The 16,677-nt window shown below is 35.2% G+C and overlaps 1 long non-coding RNA gene across 1 annotated transcript; it reads left to right on the forward strand.

Annotated features, from left to right (window-relative positions):
• The first annotated feature begins 12,391 nt into the window (after positions 1-12,391).
• On the forward strand, positions 12,392-14,955 carry LOC135157507 (uncharacterized). Its single transcript, XR_010296505.1, has 2 exons — positions 12,392-12,557; positions 14,905-14,955. It is a non-coding gene; the product is annotated as an uncharacterized LOC135157507 (long non-coding RNA).
• The last annotated feature ends 1,722 nt before the right edge of the window (positions 14,956-16,677 follow it).

A 16,677-nucleotide genomic window follows, 5' to 3' on the forward strand; every position in this document is an offset into this window, starting at 1 on the left:
TCTTGAGAGTTAAGAGGCCATTGTGCAATCAAGGGCTGATCATCAACTATCTTTAAAGGTTAAAGTCAAGCAGTAAAACATAGTCACAGTGTGGAGTCGAGTTCAGGAATTCTTGAAAGTGGTGAAACTGTTTGAAAAATAAAAATCCCAAAATGCACCTAAAACCACTTCATCACCTCTGGGAGGTTTTTCTTTTCTGTCTGAAACTCAACAACTTTATTATAAACTAAATGTAGCAAAGACATTTCAAGTGATTGAAGTAATTGTCTGAAATTGATAGATTAATGCAACATCGATTGCTAACTCAGTATCTGATACTTGACAATTGTACCAGGGCATACAATCAAGTCAATAATTGGATCAAGTTAAAACCTTCACAAAGCATTTTGCGATAATAAGTAATGGACGTGAGTTGTATCCAGTTAAAAACTGAAGAACTTGTAATCAATATTGAGACAACTGAAAGTCAGAATCAATATTCAAAAAGTTTTTTTACATCTCACTGTCGATGCAAAATATTGTCTCACGCAGTCATACCTTGTCTGCAAACTGGGGATATTCAGTTTTGATCATCTAGATCTGTTAATCTGCAGTTGGATGTTTTCTGATTTCCCAAAGTCCTACAACTGCTGCTACCCCTTCCATCAGAATAAACCCAAATAGTCTTTATTTTTTCGTAATCATGACTTCCATTGCACATTATATGTTTGTAAATCCCTTCCTTACTGGTAATTGCTAGCCTTCAATTTTCTTGAGAGCGTGAAATTAATGACTGTTCTCGGCCCTGTTTTCTCACGTTCTCAGACCATCTTGCTTCTGGTTGATCATGCCTTTTCTCTTAATTTCTGATGAATTGGGAAAAAAAGCTCTTTATTCTGGCTACATGCACAACATGTCTTTTGGATTTGTGATCATAGTGTAAGCTTCTAAATTGGTCTTCAGATCGGTTTCTGGAAAAAAATTAGATAATTGATAACTTCAAAGTTTTGTTTGATGACAAATTCCTTTGTATTAGTGGTTTGTACATCATTTTTCATCCCCTCAATTCATGGTTACGTTTAATCGTATTTTGATTAAAACGAGGTAAATTGAGCCATGTTGCATGATAATGTGTATTTCAAACAAGTCGTAGAGGTATATCTGCAAATGGAATCTCTTGGGATGATAGAAATCTATTCCATTTTGTCTGACAAGGTGAATAAAAAATGCTCTGCCCAACATCTGCGGAAAATTTGCGCCAACTTCAGTGACTATTCGAGTTATGGAAGGTCAAATAAAATGCAGACAGTTATTTAAACAATATGAGCAGTTATGTGAGGGTTCCATGACATTTGCTCTGCCGATAATTGCTCCGCTGTAAATTCCACATAGAATGGCCAACTTCAACTATGGCTTTAACACTTTACCCTATCATAAACCTAACCCTAAACCCAACATATAATCCTATTGCAACACTAACCCTAACCCTAAATCTTAGATGAAATAAAGCCCAAAGCAATTGTCGCCGCCGTGAGCAAATGTCGATGAGAGATAACCAAAGGGAGAATGTTTACCAACAGAATCAGATACACTATACATTTGAAGTGGTGATAATTGATATATAGGAAATAAAATGTGCAGGCAAAATGATACCCTATTAATTACATGTTTGTTGATTGAATGTGAATTCTTGATCCACATTTATGTCAAGACACATCAGAATGTCTGAATGAAATGGATCATAGGGCAGCAGGAGGGAGGGGAGAGGGGAAGGGGTCTCTAAAAAGAGCAGGGACGAGTGGTGGGGATAATGACTCCTCTCCTGGGCAAGTAAGATAGCCTGCATGAAAACTTATTCGTTATTCAGGAGGGGCGTCTTCATCGGCCCATGTTTGCTCGTTCTGTACATTGTTGCATTATCGGCCTGCGTTGAAGTATCCTGTCTCTACTGGGACAATTAGACCATAGCTCGTTCCATCCGCATGTGGACATTGATCCGCAAGGGTCCGCCACTGGCGTCGATCCTGGGCGATGAGGACTGCTTCATTCCAAGTTGTGTCCTTTCTGTTAAATGTGTGGAATGTGACCGTATAAGCAATATAGCATCCACACTTTTGGCTTCATGTTTAAATAATTTGTAAGTCTGTTATGAATTTAGCATTAGCAGGGCCCAAAGTGTCTTTTGCCAGCACATTATCTTTGACGCAGTCACATTTCTCCTATTGTGGCTGTACAGTGAGTAAAAAACTGCCGTTTTAACATTTTTTGTACCAGCTACACATAGGTACTTTGAATAAAAAAATGAATAAAACAGCTGTTTTCGACTCGCCATATGCCTGCCGTAGGGGAATGTGACTGCGTCAAAGATAATGTGCTGGCAAAAGACACTATTTAGTGTAACACACTTTTCAGTTGAGCATTATAATAACCGAATTGGTTTAGTAGAGATAATGGACTTCAGATGTGCTATTGCATACAATCAATGAAATTTTGCATTGTTAATAACATGCACATCAAATTGGTGTCTAAGCATATAATATTAAAGTCTTAATCTGTGTGAAACGCTCCCTGGTATTGAAATTTTGAGAAGAAACCCATGAAATAGATTGTACTTTCCACAGACTAATCTCAAGATTGTTCCGATATTTCTCCTGATTAGAAATAGCTGTATAATGTGAAAAAATTCAGGCTGATGTGAATGGGGGCCCTCGATTCTCAATTCAGAGGGTTGCGCATGATGATCACACCTGACTTCTCATTTTCATTTAAATAGGAGCCAGGGGAATTCCTTTTTTTTTTTGGTGAGGATTTCCTCACTCAAATGAATCTAAAGAGAACTGAAAACGATATTACATTAATGACCCTTGAGAAGATAGCAATCATTTAACGCCGTCTTCACTTCTTTGCCAAATTTTCGGTTTTCAGCTCTGCTGAATTTTGGTTAACTGAATGTTGTTATAAAAGTATATGATAGGAGAGTGTATGGATGAGGAAGATTAGGGAAAACTGTTTAATTGAAATAAAGTGGAAATGATAAAACATTTAGAAGAGACACAGAGAGAGAAAGAGAAAGAAATATGGGTACTGGTAATATGTAAAATGAATGGCCTTTTCAGGCTGCGATGAATGCAAGGAATGCTCCCCAGGGAGTGGAAATTGTGCACTTTCGTGCAGGATTGAAATGAATCCAATGACCGGGATAATATGCTGGAAAACGCTTTGAGCCGTATATGGGGAAAGCGCTATATAAAAACTGGCTATTAGTATTATTATTACTAGTATAAAGCAGGTTTAAATACAAGCAAATTTGGGGAGGTCCATTGAACAAAATATGAAAAATATAATAATTTTTGGGGAAAAACACCTATTTACAAGATTGAATTTTGTGATGGGTCAAGAAAAGAGGGATTGAGATTAGAGTAAACTAGTTGAAGGATAGAGAGAAATACAGAAGGAGGAGAAGACATGGGTTGATTTATTGTGGCAGGTCGACAGTAGGATATTGAACTGAAACAAGTGATTGATAGAACAAAAGAAGATGATCATCGAAATAAGACCTCGAAACCCAGAGATGAATAGGAAAAGGTTGGAAGGGACGGCCCGATTTTAAATCCCATTGCCACCTCCGCGGTCACGCGTACCCTTATCAACCCTCCGCTCGCGGATTATAGATTTTCATCCCTCATCAAATGACAGAGCAATAAAGTGCAGGAGCGTTCACGCTGTCCAGGGCTCTATAAATAGGTTCCTGGGTATTGGAAAAGCCTGTGGTGACGTCGTCGCACTACCCCTAAATAAAAAAAAAAAACTGGAACTGGGCTCTTGCGAAGGTGATATCTGATATGAATAGATGTGGGAGGAGATGAAGGAGGAGAGAGGATATCTTTTGATGAAAAAAGATATTTGGGTGCATTCTACCAATTTTCTTATGCCAAGATCGCGAACATGAATTACAATTCAAAATACAGACATACGTTGTAGGACATGGTTGCCGCATAAGAGATTTATAATTTTCGGTTGATTTTTTTTCTTTTCAACACATTCATCCAGGCACTGTGCAACACATTTCAACGACATATGCATGTCTGAAATGGCCACTATTGAAGTCATAGAATCATGATAAGATAATGTTATCTTTTATGCTCAAGACATTTTAGGGCCATTCTTGGTCACGTGTGTGTCGGAAATTATGACAGATTTTGACTTTAATTATTTATAAATCTAAAAATTTGAGAGATTTAGTCATTCAAAGGTTTAGTCAGCTATCATTTGGAAATATTTTTTGCTGTCTCCAATACTACAGGTTCAAGGTCAGAGGTCAAAAGAAGTTGGTCATGGTGGCTTCACACAAATGCATGATTTTGAAAGTTTAATTAGTTATAAATCTCTAAAATTTTTAGATTTTTAAGTATTTAAAAGTCACGATGTGTCATAACTTCTGTCACACACGTGACTAAGAATGGCTCTTTAAGCGACTTGTTCTGCAGAATCATTTTACAAGATTTGCCTTTTCTGTGTATTTCATTTGCATTTTCAGAGATTTTTATTTCTACGACTGACAAAAAATCACTTAAATTCATCTGTGTTTTAAACTAAATATCTTTAAAAAGAAAACCACGGTTCTTGGGTGAAAAATTGTCATTATGAAAGTGATCGGATAATAATTTGATGCACAGAGATAAAGATTAAGTTTCAGGAGTCAAGGGGGAGGTTACCAGACTTTTTAAAGTGATTTTTAGCTCAAACATTTGCTTTGTGATGAACGCACAGGTTTATCATGTGAATGGCAGAAACAGATTTGTATTTTATTGCCAGCTTTGCTTTTCTGCAAAAATGAGATATTGACCAAAAGTGGATGAAATAACGGTTCTGAAAATCGTCGGATGTGATGTCAAATCGGATAAAAAGAGCTTACCGGTAGGATTATAGGAATGAACCATTGGCTGCTTTGCTCGATTCAATTCTCAGTTTACAAAATTTTGCCTTTACAAAGAAATATATTGCTGTAACATTGTGTCATGAATGGAGAAAGTATGCCTAATGTAGTTTAAAGAGAAATATTAATCTATGTGTATCAAATCATTCTCTAGCCTTCTTCAATAGTTAATAAGCAAACGGCTAAATGTACCGATGCTTGGTAACCCGACACCCTACCTATTCTTGTTCTATAGTACTACTCATTGTGAATGTGTGTTATAGCTACAAAGGCTAGAATGGCAACAGATCAAATTACAGTAATTTAAGAGAAAAAGATCTGAATGTAATCGCTAGATGAGGGTACGATGCTTCTCCTCGGAAGAAATGCTGGTACAAGACACCAACAATAGGAGGTTTCAAACCGCCTCGATCACAAGAATCCCCGTTAAATTACGAGAACATTTTTAGGCTAAAAAATACCCATTAATTATTCCTGCATTCACACCGCCCCGAAACATACCGTTCGGGATAAATTCCTGATGTTAGGAGCATGCGCAGTATGGCCTAATAAGCAGGCAAGGTGCGAGATTCAAAACCACTAGCCCAGCAGCCACCCACGGCGCCCCCGCCCAAGGACACGCTTGGCTAAAAGTTCCCGTAAATTGCTTTCACATTGCCAAAATACCTGCGAAAGTTCTCGTAATTTCACCAAGTACCTACTATTTAGCGGGTATTTTCTTTCGGGGAAATTACGCGTAGTTTGCTTTCACATTACCAAAATACCTGGTATTTTCTGATCGGGGTAAATTTCCCAAACAGAGAATACCTGGAACTGACGAACTTCGAGGCGGTCTGAAACCACCTAATAACCCCCTTTCGTGTTTAGGCAGTATTTTATTACCTTTCATAGAAAGAGAGTTGTTATGATGGTAATGGTGAACGAAAAGTGTGGATGTGTTAAAGGGGAATGAAACCTTTTTAAACCAGTGGGCTTGTGTGGAAAGAGAAAAATCAAAGAATGAGATCAAAGAAAGTTTGAAAAAATCAAACAAATAATGAGAAAGTTGTGAGCATTTGAATATTGCAATCACTAATGCTATGGTGATCCTCCCTTTGGCAATGCGACAAAGATGTGTGATGTCATGTCACATGTGAACAACCTTCCCTTTGATAGACTATGAAATACCCCCAAAATTTCTCTTTTTTGCTCTTATGATGATACAGATACAAACTCTTTAATCATAAAGTATTCTTTGAAAATATGTATTACATGCCCTCCTATAGAAAGAATACATGATCTACTGATAGATGTGATAAAAGAGATGTTCTGCATGCAAAAATGATCATTATGATAATTATAGTAATATTGATAGTGATGACAACGAACTGTCAGGCATGCTTACATGATATATTACTTTGACATTAGTCTATCCTAAGAGAAGAAAGGAAGGGCCGATTGAGAAAACCCGAGGTAACTTTGAATGGGTCTATTCTTGTTTGCTCATCCTCACTATGTTATCCATACCAGCATTGCATTGTTGTTATTCTAAATGCTGTAATTTCAATGCCACAATTTTAAATTTGATGGTAGCTATTAATATTTGACGAGAAGTTGAATAATGAAAATACCGACCAAGTTGCATGTACATGTCTTGAATGTATGTTGATGTTGTCAAATTAGCGATCTGTATGCATAATTGACCTCAAATTATTTAATCTTTGGGGTTTCCTACCCAATTACGGAAATATTGATGTAAATTTCTTAAATGAGATGTTTTCCCTAAGGGGGTTATGTCTCCTGTAGAGCGAGCTGTACTCGTAGTGCTCTATTACCAAAGGTTTTCCAAAACTATTCCTAAACATATTTTATTTCAAATTTATTCAATGATTATGTTCAATTGCTATCTATTTGCAAATATAAAAAGTTAAACAAATATGGGGGGAAAAGATGCCCTATTTGCTTTAAGGGATGAAATGCAGAAATACATGCACTTTTCTGCTTTTGACATTCTATAATAATAATAACCAGAAATAAAGCTACCCTTTTTTATTTGGCACATGCAAAATTTGAGTGACAACCCCCCCCCCCCCCTCATCGTGTCTTTGTCAGGGCTGTTGAAACGTTGACATCTTCATTAGAACAATTTTTATTCGCAACTTGTGATTCTGGGCTGAAAAAAGGTCACCTGAAGGCAAATTTTGACACAAAATTTACGCTATCCTCCAAACCACCGTACTAAAGTAACAGAAGAGCTATTAAGTTATGAAACTACACACTCAAAGTATTTTCAGACGAATTTGTCATGATAAGTCTACATGTGTATCTTACTGTAGTAGCAGATTGAAGAGGTCGTTGATACATCCTATGGTCAACATTCAGATAATTTGTTATGATAGTTAATGCATTCATTGACAGCCAAGTGTGCGTCTATACAAGATTTCTGAAGGCAGAACAAACGCTTCAAAACACACGTGGGAACTGTTGTGGCGTAGTGCTTTTGATCCTTGCCTTGCTCTGAAAGCTTTAAAGCACAAAGAATTGGGGAAGAGGGTCGTAGGTTCAAATCCCAGCCACGGCAGTAATTTCCTTTGCAAGAAATCGCACGATGCTCCATGCGACCCAGATGAAGTAAACGGGTAGTAGCAGGAAAATATATCTCTAGTTGTATGTTTACATGCATTATTTCTTCTCTTTTCTTTGATACAACGCTAATGGACCTGTTATACCTCAGTCACATTTGCTCTATGGCAGCTGTACGGCGAGTCGAAAACGGCCGTTGTAACATTTGTTGTAATAGCTGCATATCTACGGTGGTTTGAATAAAAATGTAAAAAACAGCTTTTTTGACTCGCCATACGGCTGCCGTAGAGCAAATGTGACCGAGGTATTAAAGTCACAGGAATTACAATATGTGGTCATGGTCTAGAGTGGTCTTTAAGAAATTTCAAAGTATGGATTCTAAAGGTATCTATTGATTCCAACTCGGCAGTATCATCAAAGTAGTTTTATATTCCAGTCTTTGCACATACAAGAGAAAATAAGAGAAGCTTGAAATAGTTTATTGACCAAAATTAGGACGGATGTAACCGCATAAACACAGCCCAATACCCTTCTCGCTCATACACCATCTAAAAGTTGACATGGCTCTGCGATGTTGTTAATACCAATATTGACTCTTGCCTTAGCGTCGGAATGTATTGCCTTCTAAACAGTCATCAGCGGTCACTAATGGCCTGACTGAGCGGTTAAAAAGACAATTTCATGCGAGAGTGGATGGGCCCCGTGCTTATGAATTGTAAATGAGAATTTGCTGCCGCTGTCCAAATTTAGCGCTGAAGGTATCAGTACTGCTTCAGAATCAACACCCGAAGACTTAATAGAATAGTGCCAGTTCAGCAGTTCACTACTTAATTGAAATATTTTAATTATTATCGAAAGTGACTCTCGATCCACATACCTGGGGCCTGTTTCATAAAACTGGTCTAAATGACAAACATGCAGTAACAGTTAAAAGCTACTGAAATAATTCAATTTGATTGGCTGATAGTCAACTTGTGTATTTGTTATCATAACAAGTGTGTGTGAAATGGGACCCATGTATTTGGATTTCTGCATCATCCCTGATCTCTCTCCTAAGAATTTACTTGTAGCTATAGACATTTTTTGACAAAAAATATTTACAATAAAACGGATTGATAGCTTTTATCCAACCATGTTCAAGTTCAAGTTTATTTCAATTCTACAAAACATTAGACATGTCATCAATGAAGTACCAATGAATGAACAATAATTAAAATGCAGAACTGAGGTGATTTATTCAAAAGCACAGCTTGTAAGACACAGATCACCTGTGAAACATTTATACAGTGCAAAGATACATTGGAATGCATACATATACATATACATCATGTAAGCGAACAGAATAGGAGAGAAGAAAGTGTAGAGGGCAGAAGTTTAAGAAATAGAATTAAGAAAAACGGCAGAGCTAGGAGGTAAAAGAGCGAGAAGAGATATTGTGACCGAAAAGTGACATTGTGACAAACAATTGCAGTGAGTATTAAAAAACAACAGAGAAAGCAGAGCCCATAAAATGGGGTCACTGATGTAATGGATTTTAAACACAACACAAAGAAATGCAATGAGTACAATGAAACTTTAAAAAATAAATTATATTCAAGTAAATGAAACAAAACAAAACTAATCAAATCACAATCTACTTCCCATAATGCCTCAAAGCATCATACATTTTTTTTGGTCAAACAGTCAGGTAAAGCCACAATGCATGTAGTTATTCAAATATTCAAAATGATAAGGGACAGGTAGTAAAAACATTTACACAAATTTTAAAGAGATCCATCCTGTTACTTTCAAACGAAATAATGATAGAATTGTGTTTGTAAAGCCAGCCAAATATCATACATCAGAAACATCTGCAAAATGACCGTATGTGTGTACTATTCCTCAAATTATGCATTCATTGAATATCATGTACTTAATTTTGTTCGTAAAAATATTCAATCTTTGCTAATTCTATGCAAATGTTGTATTGCTCTTGACCATTTATATTTGTTCGAAAGTTGTATTTGCCTGTTATGAAATTGCATATATGTGAATATTGCATTTTTGACAATATAAATGCAGTGGATTTGTGGAACTCTTATTTATTTACATATTTGCTCATTTGTCATGTGTATGATTCTAATGAAGTTTTTCATATTAAGTATTCTTTAGAATCCCATTATACCTTGGTTATGGATATTAGTCTTACTTATTTTATGTATTGAAAAGTTCAGTGCACTATCAAAGTAGTTTTCACAATTTGTATTCTTTCCTGTAGTGAATGACTGATAATCACTATATACTCTTATACATTTGACAGCCCGTTAACACAGTAATTACATATCTCAGTAGTCATTAGAGCGTATTCATCTTAATCATGTTCACTGATAAACAATCAATCATATATTACATAATTGGTAAATTGGAAGTATAATCAACCACTATTTATATCACTTATTACGTTTATGAACTACCGGTAACATCCCACTATATGGAGGTCCAAATTAATGGATTATTTTGATATTGTGAAATTGAGAAATAGTGAATATATGATATTGCACTGAACTTTTTTTCATTCGAACGCTCTGTAACTAAATATTATTGTTGCAAGTATGGCACAATAGTAGCTTTCAGCTTTTATGAAGTGGGATAACTAATCATAAAATTGCTTGATTAATCATATTACTCAGGAGGATATCAACATTATTTATTATTTTGTGTATTGATATTGATAATTTGAAATGAATACCATTTCGGCTCAAAGTGGATGCTCTGTGAACAAATTTTGTATTTTAGAGCTTTTATTAGTTTGTGGTGGGTTTTTGTTTGTTGGGGGGGGGGGGGTTATAATTCTTTACTGAAAACATAGTGAATAAAATTTGCTAATTCTTTAAAAAGAATAATCCAATGCATATTAGTCAATCAGGTTGACAAGTGTTAAGTGAAAATGAGGGCTTTTTATGTTTTTATTTTTAATCTAAGGTAGATATTAATGTGTTTTGCATGCCAGGATGGGATTGAAATATTACATTCACTTTGTCATCTGGGCCCTTTCATTAAGTAATCATGGTACATTCATAGTACTCATATACCTACCCCATATATAGTTTCATTAAAATTTAAATATCTAGGCCATTATGGATTAAACATTTCAAATCATCAATTTCATGGTAAAAATGTTACTTTCTCTTTTATGAACTGTTTGGACTATGGAGAGGAAAATGATATGTATATTTAGACAGTTCTGCTGACAGATAAGTGTTGAAATAATTTTATTGATAAATATTTGATTTGTAAGAGGCATGATATATTTTTAAAGTCATTGCTATATTAAAAGATACAAATCATATTTGATTATGATTTAAATCATCCAGGGATGAAATATATTCTCTCTTTTTCATTTTTAATAGATTCTAATTATTTTGAGAGGATTATATGTGATTTCCAATATATTTGATTAGAATGGTGAACAGAATGATGTATCTAATATTATTAAAAATTGAATATAAACTTCAAGTTTCAGGTTGATTAGTATCCAATCAAATTTTATTAGTTCATTTTGAGAGTGTACTTGTAGGTAGATCATCGTGGGTAGGTCTGGTACACTGAAAACAGTTTTGTGAAAACGGGGCCCTTTTAAGCGATTCCCCCTCCATTGGTGCATTGCATGGTGTTTTGTATCAAAGTGCACTGCACTTTCATAGGTGCATCTTAACAATCAATGTATATACTCATGCATATGTATATATCTCTTTTGCATATTCATTCCTCCCCTCCCCATCTACTCCCGTACATTACACCCATACCTCCACCCAACATGTTATATCCGCACTATACGCCTCAACTGTAACACAATGTAACAATTGCAACAAATAAAACCAAAATTAAATTTCACATGGGAAATACTTTACACCAAATTCACCTTTTGCACGAACCTGCTGATATAACATTAAATATTTGGGTGACATTTTCTAACATGACATCAACGTCTTGCTTGTAAATGTCAAATGTCTTTGTGGAACTTATTCGCTATGCATGCTTCATCGTAACCGACTCCTGTGTGTGCACTTACTTCCCTCTGCTATTTTAATATGTGGTGGTACTTTTGTTGTATATGTGTATTCTATCTTCTTTATGCATGTAAATTGGTTTCAATGCATCTGTGGCATTTTTTTATTCATATATCACTTTTTTCTCTCTGCTAACAATTTTGAATCATTGACATTCATATTTCTTTCTATTTTCTGTTACTTCTCTGCACTTTCTCTTAATTTCTTTTTTTTAATTCTATATTTGTGGCTTTCTATGTTTCATCATCTAACTTAAAACATGTTGCTATATTAATAATATCCTGGGGATCATGTTTTTGAATATTCCTTTTTAAATTCTGATTTGAATTTTGATGTGATTTATCTTGATATTTTGAATGTTGAATTAATATTCAAACTCCTACATACATATACAATTATCCCACTGATGAACATATTTGACAACCCCTTCATCATACCTAACCTACAAATATGCATTAACTATCCTATATACCCATCCCCCTCCCTATGTTTCATTCTGTTTATTAACCAACATATAACTACTATTTCTACTTTCAATCTGCTTAATATTCTTCTTGCATCCTACTAATCCTTCATCTTTCGTCTATCGATTCGGGTGCCTTCTTTCCCCCTTTCACCAATATAATAACTTACCCCCTGTGTGTTAACAATCACCTCACTCTTACATTTCTTCCAAACCCATCCTCAAACTCTACCCCCTTACCCAACACACCCACCAACTCTCACACCTGTAATTTCAATATAAAAAACACACAACCCTCCTACCACCCCTACCATCACCATCGTGGCCACGCCCATTTTGATTACCCCTCACTCCTAAAACTCTGCACCCCCACACGTGCAAAAACACAATCTTATGACTGCAGATTGATTACCCCGATGCACAGTTACTGCACCCCGGCCAGAGGCAATCGTGTACCCCCACCAATCTGGAAAGGCTCATGGCGCTGGAGCAGGAGGAAGTCAAGGTCTCGGCTAACCACAGAGGGCGCTCTTTAAGCGAGGACCGAAGCCACGAGGACGATCATGAGGTAAGCTTATCCGATCATCAGTTTTGTCTCATACCCTACTGACAATGTTCAACTTGAAGATAGAGTCAGAGCCTGTTCACTCTGACTCTGGTCTGGATCTCTATGTCTGAAACTGTATCAAAATAACCATTCCGGTTTCCATTTTGCTTTACAAAATATGATGCTTGATTAATGTGAACAATCTCTTTTGAAATGCATGCAAAACTAAATCAATTTTACTGCATTAATGCATTTTGGTTACAAAATCGAGCCCGGACTGTGAACAACGTGCAGGGGCCTTATTTCGATCACACATTATTTCTTTACAGCAAGTAGCAGATTAGAATGGTATATTTTCAATTGGTCTAATGCCAATTCGTCCAATTACCAACTCTTGTACTATCATTTGGTCTACCATCAGTTCGTCCACTACCCACATGGTCTAATTGCCATTTTGTCCACTCACCATTTCATCTAATAACCAATTGGTCCAATAGCCATTTAGTCCATGCACCATTTGGTCTAATTGGATTAAGTGTTAAATGGGCGAAATGAATGAAAATAAAATGGATATTAGACCAATTGGTTATGAGACGAGATGGGCATAGATGAACCGGTGATTAGACAAAGTGATGCTTAGACCAAATGGTTGTTAGACGAAATGTTGATGGACGTAGTGGCATAAGACTAAATGAAGGTAGACCATGAGGTGAGTGGACGAGTTGTCAGTAGATGAATTGGCAATTTACCGATAAGAAAGTTTCTAGGTTTTACATAACAACCATTTTTAGGAACCTGCCTCGTTGTAATTTCAAACACCATAAATGATATTCTTGAAGTGATACGCTATGATATCAAGAAGTTTCACATTATGCTTGCAGAAGGTCATTAATTGTGGATCACTTGAATTTAAATCGTGAAACCCCTAGTTTTTATGACATAATTGACAATTTTTATGTTTCTTTCCCATGCCTTTTGGGGAATATGGTAATTACCAAACTGTGTGAGCTATTGCCTACTTTCGAGCTTTGTACTGTTCTATCTCAACATTCTGTTCTATAGATTTACCTTATATTCCTCTAAGTATATAGATGAGTGATCAAAAAAAAAAAATCAGTCTTTCCTCCACCTTATTTTAATTTGATTTGATAAAATTATGAGGACTTGATGGGTTGAAACAAAGATTATTTTATTACATGTTGAATTATTGAATTATAGTTTATATTCACACCCATTTAAACAAAAATGCATGTAAAAATGGATTCGTTAAAGAACAGCGGGCTAAACAAGCTAGCATTTTCTATTTGAGCAAAGAGATATGAACTAAATTTGTATATATTAAAACTGTATTAATGTCAAATATGTTGATATAAAAATTAAATACAAACAAGCAAACATGTATTATTTGAATGTAAGGATATATGGTTATTTGTTTGGTTGCTGAAAATAGCTCTCATAAATTAAAGAGAAAGGAAAAGTAGTACAGATTGAAATGGCATTTCATTGGTTCAAACTTTTGCACTGAAGCTACAGATGCTTTATACTGAAATATTTCAGTTCACTATATTGGACACATTGCCAGCCTAAATATAATGCACTGGAAATGAAATATTTAGTATTCTCTCTTAGTTTCTTTTATATGTCTTGCTTTCTGATTACTGAGCAACGACGTGGATAACTATACTGCTTTACGCGTAGATTAATTTTGTCAAGACCTTGATATTTGCAGATGTCGTAGATAGAGCAGAATTGTACTTTACACATGTACACGTATCATGTGCTGATATGAAATGCTGCTGAATGAATGCAATATGTAATGAATGTACGTTGCCTGATGTTTATGTTATGTTTTGATATGAAATCTATGACCATTTTGTCTTCTTTCACAGTAAGCTGCTATCCATTTTCTGCCCATTTTTCTACCAAAACTATTTTCTTTTTAATAATTGTCATAATGTCATTTCTTCCTATACCCTTCTCTTTTACTTCTCTGTATTAGTTTTCTCTTTTCTCTTTCTCTTTGATATTGATATCTATTGATTTCCATCTATCCATCTATCTATCTATCTATCTATCTACATCTATCTATCCATCTATCTATCCATCCATCCATCTATCGGTACATCCATCTATCTGTCCATCTATCGATCTATCTATCTATTTTTCCATCATTCCATACATCTATTCATCCATCTATCTTATTATCTATCTATCTTTTTGCTTCTTGGTCTCTCTCTATTTATTGATCCATTTCTCTGTTGTCCATTTCATTTTCCTCCATCTTATCTCTCCATACCTTCACTCAATCTCTTGAATCACTTGTATGTAAGACTGGTTTCTGATTCTTTCTCTGTGTCTCACTTGACAGCCTCTTCCCTCTATCCGTCTTGAGCGAGCTCTCTCTGTGGGCAGCGAGAAGGTAGCGACACCAATCTGTCCTTACACTGTAAAAACTGTGGTGTTAAACTAACACCATTTGGTGTCCATAGAGGACTACACCCTGAGGTGTTAAAATTACACCCTAGAGATTGAACATAACACCATAGAGTGTAAAAGTAACTTCCAAAGGTGTTGTAATAACACCCATACATGGAAGTGTTGAATTAACACTGAAAATTAACACCATAGTCAAATGAACGGTCCTTTATGTACACCAATATCACCACAGTTTTTATGTGTATATATATCAAGCTTCTGCTTTTTATGCATGTGCCTGTTTTTTTAATGTAGTAAATGTTTCTCTGACAAAATCGTACTCTCATGTTTTTATTTTTTATGCGGATATGTAAGGTATCGTTTTATGAAAAGTGTAAATTATGTATTCATTGAGTTTTCACGTCAAGTCATGAGTTATCTTCTTTCTTTCATTGTTGATAGCTCGGGCCCATTTTATAAAGAGTTACAACTACTGTAACTTTGCCGTTATTGTAACTACCTTGGAATTCTAGATTCTGATTGGCTGCTGAGGCCAGGTTGCCATGGTAGTTACCATAATGGCAAATTTACCACAGTTTTAATTCTTTATGAAATTGGCCCCTGTTATGTCATGCTAACAAAAAATGTTGAATAAAACGGTGATATATCCTGATACAGATGTGCTTTGCAATTCATAGAAGTATGAATGATCACATTTATTTTCATAAGATTTAATTTTAATTCATTATCTAATATTTATGCACATTTAAGGGTAAATTGATAATTGTTATTCAAAAGAAAGTTTTGACATTGTGCATTATTTCATTCTTAAATCTGTCATGATAATCCTGTTGGATAAAATTAAACAAATAACCAACTATTAAAAAAGCGATTGCTAGTTTGCATGAATAGAGCACACTACTAATCAAATTTTAATGTTTAGTTTTTGTAAGATTCTTTTTTTTTATCAGTTTAAAAAATAAATTGCCGAATATTGTTTAGTTCCATCCGATAGTAAATCATCTGAAGTTTGTTTTTCTACCCACCCATTAAAAAGCCCTTTAGACATAAAGTGAAAACAGTCAGTGAAGAAAACTAAACCCTTTTTGTTACAAGTCTTATTATTTTCTGTATTTTCAAACATCTTTTAAGTGTTACAAGTCAAAATCCACAAAAGATGTATCTAATTGTCACCAATGTTTCTGTGAATTCAATGTTGTTTTTCTCATTGCATGTAAATACGCACAGCATGTTGATGTACACGTAGTTAGATATGTGTTTCTATCTCACTCATGTTGTGATTTTGCACAGTACATGCACTTATGACCGTTGCACTAAGACTGAACTGGTCATCATTGTAAAAGAAAGGAAGGATAAAATAATGTAATAACAAAGTATAACACCTTTCCTAATGTATAACTGTTGCTTAGGGTATTGTCTTAATCCTTGGGAAGATGTTTTTATTCCCGAAGATGAAACCGGTATCGACAAAAATATCTTCTAATAATCGGCCATCTTTCAATAGCTCACAAAGTTATTGTTATTTCTAACTTCTGATGGAAATTTGGTATGGAATATGATTGTGTTTAGTCTGTGAAACTTGGTCCTCTCCTGATGCTACCCTGCGGGCGTTACAAGCAACTTTACGAACGACTGTTGATCCTTTCTTGTGGTAAACGATGTACTGCAAATTTTCATTTGTGTTGATTTAGCTTGTAAGAAAGGA

The sequence above is a fragment of the Lytechinus pictus genome, chromosome 18, assembly GCF_037042905.1.
Source record: "Lytechinus pictus isolate F3 Inbred chromosome 18, Lp3.0, whole genome shotgun sequence".
Lineage (NCBI taxonomy): Eukaryota > Metazoa > Echinodermata > Echinoidea > Temnopleuroida > Toxopneustidae > Lytechinus > Lytechinus pictus.